This window comes from Typopeltis vanoorti, chromosome 8 (genome assembly GCF_054136105.1).
Source record: "Typopeltis vanoorti isolate ZY-2024b chromosome 8, IOZ_Tvanoo_1.0, whole genome shotgun sequence".
NCBI classification, from domain to species: domain Eukaryota; kingdom Metazoa; phylum Arthropoda; class Arachnida; order Uropygi; family Thelyphonidae; genus Typopeltis; species Typopeltis vanoorti.
In genome coordinates, this window is record NC_143556.1 from 124,921,572 (window position 1) to 124,927,007 (window position 5,436).

Here is a 5,436-nt window from a genome sequence, read left to right on the forward strand (position 1 = left end):
TAGATATTACGATACACAAAAATATATACAAAGAGTCACATGTAATATAAACGCAAAGCACACACACACACACACACACACACACACACACACACACACACACACACACACACACACACACACACACACACAAACAAACACAAAGTTGAAAGCCAGGCAAGGATAACCAGAATATAGAACAGCCGAAGTACCTTGTGGAAATGCTCCATGTAACTTTCCAATCTCGTCAGGACACGGAAATGCTCCATGTATAACTTCTTAATCTCGTCAGGACACGGAAATGCTCCATGTAGAACTTTCCAATCTCCTCAGGACACGGAAATGCTCCATATATAACTTTCCAATCTCCTCAGGACACGGAAATGCTCCATATATAACTTTCCAATCTCGTCAAGGCACGGAAATGCTCCATGTGTAACTTTCCAATCTCATCAGGACACGGAAATGCTCCATGTGTAACTTTCCAATCTCCTCAGGACACGGAAATGCTCCATATATAACTTTCCAATCTCGTCAAGGCACGGAAATGCTCCATGTGTAACTTTCCAATCTCATCAGGACACGGAAATGCTCCATGTGTAACTTTCCAATCTCCTCAGGACACGGAAATGCTCCATGTAGAACTTTCCAATCTTGTCAGGACAAGGAAATGCTCCAAGTATAACTTCTTAATCTCGTCAGGACACGGAAATGCTCCATGTAGAACTTTCCAATCTTGTCAGGGCACGGAAATGCTCCATGTAGAATTTTCCAAACTTGTCAGGACACGGAAATGCTCCAAGTATAACTTCTTAATCTCGTCAGGGCACGGAAATGTTCCATGTAGAACTTTCCAAACTCGTCAGGAAACGGAAATGCTCCATGTTTAACTTTCCAATCTCGTCAGGACACAAAAATGCTCCATGTAGAACTTTCCAATCTCCTCAGGACATGGAAATGCACCATATATAACTTTCCAATCTCGTCAAGGCATGGAAATGCTCCATGTGTAAATTTCCAATCTCATCAGGACACGGAAATGCTCCATGTGTATCTTTCCAATCTCGTCAGGACACGGAAATGCTCCATGTATAACTTCTTTATCTCATCAGGACACGGAAATGCTCCATGTAGAACTTTCCAATCTTGTCAGGGCACGGAAATGCTCCATGTAGAACTTTGCAAACTTGTCAGGACACGGAAAGGCTCCAAGTATAACTTCTTAATCTCGTCAGGACACGGAAATGCTCCATGTGTAACTTTCCAATCTCTTTAGGACACGGAAATGCTCCATGTAGAACTTCTTAAACTCGTCAGGGCACGGAAATGCTCCATGTAGAACTTTCCAATCTCGTCAGGACACGGAAATGCTCCATATATAACTTTCCAATCTCGTCAAGGCACGGAAATGCTCCATGTGTAACTTTCCAATCTCGTCAGGACACGGAAATGCTCCACATATAACTTTCCAATCTCGTCAGGACACGGAAATGCTCCATGTAGAACTTTCCAATCTTGTCAGGACACAGAAATGCTCCAAGTATAACTTCTTAATCTCGTCAGGACACGGAAATGCTCCATGTAGAACTTTCCAATCTTGTCAGGGCACGGAAATGCTCCATGTTTAACTTTCCAATCTCGTCAGGACACGGAAATGCTCCATGTAGAACTTTCCAATCTCCTCAGGACATGGAAATGCTCCATATATAACTTTCCAATCTCGTCAAGGCACGGAAATGCTCCATGTGTAAATTTCCAATCTCATCAGGACACGGAAATGCTCCATGTGTATCTTTCCAATCTCGTCAGGACACGGAAATGCTCCATGTAGAACTTTGCAAACTTGTCAGGACACGGAAATGCTCCAAGTATAACTTCTTAATCTCGTCAGGACACGGAAATGCTCCATGTAGAACTTTCCAAACTCGTCAGGACACGGAAATGCTCCATGTGTAACTTTCCAATCTCTTTAGGACACGGAAATGCTCCATGTAGAACTTCTTAAACTCGTCAGGGCACGGAAATGCTCCATGTAGAACTTTCCAATCTCGTCAGGACACGGAAATGCTCCATGTAGAACTTTTCAATCTCCTCAGGACATGGAAATGCACCATATATAACTTTCCAATCTCGTCAAGGCACGGAAATGCTCCATGTGTAAATTTCCAATCTCATCAGGACACGGAAATGCTCCATGTGTATCTTTCCAATCTCGTCAGGACACGGAAATGCTCCATGTATAACTTCTTTATCTCATCAGGACATGGAAATGCTCCATGTAGAACTTTCCAATCTTGTCAGGGCACGGAAATGCTCCATGTAGAACTTTGCAAACTTGTCAGGACACGGAAAGGCTCCAAGTATAACTTCTTAATCTCGTCAGGACACGGAAATGCTCCATGTGTAACTTTCCAATCTCTTTAGGACACGGAAATGCTCCATGTAGAACTTCTTAAACTCGTCAGGGCACGGAAATGCTCCATGTAGAACTTTCCAATCTCGTCAGGACACGGAAATGCTCCATGTAGAACTTTTCAATCTCATCAGGACACGGAAATGCTCCACTTATAACTTTCCAATCTTGTCAGGACACGGAAATGCTCCACATATAACTTTCCAATTTCTTCAGGACACGGAAATGCTCAATGTGTAACTTTCCAATCTCGTCAGGACACGGAAATGCTCCATGTAGAACTTCTTAAACTCGTCAGGGCACGGAAATGCTCCATGTAACTTTCCAATCTCGTCAGGACACAGAAATGCTCCATGTATAACTTCTTAATCTCGTCAGGACACGGAAATGCTCCATGTAGAACTTTCCAATCTCCTCAGGACACGGAAATGCTCCATATATAACTTTCCAATCTCGTCAAGGCACGGAAATGCTCCATGTGTAACTTTCCAATCTCGTCAGGACACGGAAATGCTCCATGTGTAACTTTCCAATCTCGTCAGGACACGGAAATGCTCCATGTAGAACTTCCAATCTTGTCAGGACACAGAAATGCTCCAAGTATAATTTCTTAATCTCGTCAGGACACGGAAATGCTCCATGTAGAACTCTCCAATCTTGTCAGGGCACGGAAATGCTCCATGTTTAACTTTCCAATCTCGTCAGGACACGGAAATGCTCCATGTAGAACTTTCCAATCTCCTCAGGACATGGAAATGCTCCATATATAACTTTCCAATCTCGTCAAGGCACGGAAATGCTCCATGTGTAAATTTCCAATCTCATCAGGACACGGAAATGCTCCATGTGTATCTTTCCAATCTCGTCAGGACGCGGAAATGCTCCATGTATAACTTCTTTATCTCATCAGGACACGGAAATGCTCCATGTAGAACTTTCCATTGTCAGGGCACGGAAATGCTCCATGTAGAACTTTGCAAACTTGTCAGGACACGGAAATGCTCCAAGTATAACTTCTTAACTCGTCAGGACACGGAAATGCTCCATGTAGAACTTTCCAATCTCGTCAGGACACGGAAATGCTCCATGTAGAACTTTTCAATCTCATCAGGACACGGAAATGCTCCACATATAACTTTCCAATTTCTTCAGGACACGGAAATGCTCTGGACACGATTTATTCGTTCCCGTCCTAGTATTTCATCAGTTATCCGGAGCGGGAAGGACACGGAAATGCTCCGAACATGTGTTGCCAGTGAAAGTGTCTCTCAGAGGAGACAAATCTCCCAGTCAGAGGATGAGTCTCAATAGATCGCAGCATGGTGGCTGCTCTTCTAAGCACGACACCCAGACCAGTACCTAGGTCGTCTGCGGACGATTTGGTGCCCGCACGTCACACCTGAATGGTGCGGCTTAGGAAGCAGCTGCCGCATAGTCTCAACGGCTGCCTTTATGCTTCCGTTCTAGTGGCCTCATCGCCAGAGCGATCGCAACAACTTTAACCGCAACAACTTTAATATACGCTATTGGAGCTGGAATTACCGCGGCTGCTGGCACCAGACTTGCCCTCCAATAGATCCTCGTTAAAGGATTTAGAGTGTACTCATTCCAATTACGAGGCCTCAATAGAGTCCCGTATTGTTATTTTTCGTCACTACCTCCCCGTGCCGGGAGTGGGTAATTTGCGCGCCTGCTGCCTTCCTTGGATGTGGTAGCCGTTTCTCAGGCTCCCTCTCCGGAATCGAACCCTGATTCCCCGTTACCCGTTACGACCATGGTAGGCGCATAACCTACCATCGACAGTTGATAAGGCAGACACTTGAAAGATGCGTCGCCGGTACGAGACCGTGCGATCTGCTCAAAGTTATCCAGAGTCACCAGGAGTTTCGGACCGAAGCCCGATTGGTCTTGGTCTAATAAAAGCGCTCGTCCCCGAAGGTCGGAGCTCTGCTGCATGTATTAGCTCTAGAATTACCACAGTTATCCAAGTAAAAAGGTACGATCTAAGGAACCATAACTGATTTAATGAGCCATTCGCGGTTTCACCTTGCTTAGGCATGTACTTAGACATGCATGGCTTAATCTTTGAGACAAGCATATGACTACTGGCAGGATCAACCAGGTAGCATTCGATAACGTTCGAATGCAACGAACGCGGCCGGCCTAGCCACTGCCGCGTTCGCTTCTCAGAGTTTCGACTGCGTCGCAGTCGGGGTGCTCCGACTCGCGGAGCACCGCGGTACTCGCGTACCGATTCGTTTAGACCTCGTGCTGAGGAGCGGTTCGCCTCGACCCCAACCCGTGCATCGCACGGACTTCGGCTTCGACTTCGTTAGAAATCTGGGCGCTCGGTCGCAGAGGCAGCAAACTCGTTGGTTAGAAATTCATCTCCGGAAGCCGCTTGCTCAGACGAATTCACGTGCAGAGCGCTGCGACGGGAGTTGGGCGTTGTAGATCAACGGACCATACCTGGGAAACGTTACGGAGAGGCTGGAGGAGACCACGTGTCCACGTGACCGTCACGACACTGCAACGCACCGTTATCGGCATTCGTTCTCTTACTACTGCCACCATCATCGCTACTACCACCACCACCAGTTTTCATTTGGAATTCGTATTAGAATGCTTTTTTCATTTGCTTTTTCTCGTTACTATTTCACTATTCATTTATTTATTAGGGCGGAATTCTTACTGCACTTACTGGCGGCTCGCCTTACGGCTCATCACCGCCTGTGCTTGCTTGCCGGGTGCGGGCTCCTGCCGTGGGTCGCTCCGTCGACGAGACTTTCTTTAGTCTTTAATCTCCACCGTCCTGCAAGAGGACCTCTCCTCATAGTATAGAACTGCGAAAGGCTTTAGCCTCATTGCTCCGTTTCAGGAGAAAACAGTCCAATGGTAACAGTATATGAAGAGGCGGATCTGTCGCACATCGCGAATAACCATTCGTTAAAGTCTAAAACTAGTACGGCAATGAAAACGCCAATGTCGCGTTGGTGTTTTCCTCCTATTCCATATACTTATCTGTCAATCTACTAAACATTGCC

At 45.9% G+C, this 5,436-nt stretch overlaps 1 pseudogene; it reads right to left on the reverse strand.

Moving 5' to 3' along the window:
- Positions 1–3,861: 3,861 nt before the first annotated feature.
- Positions 3,862–4,517, reverse strand: LOC150104329 (small subunit ribosomal RNA; annotated as a pseudogene; the record flags this gene model as incomplete).
- Between the last annotated feature and the right edge of the window lie 919 nt (positions 4,518–5,436).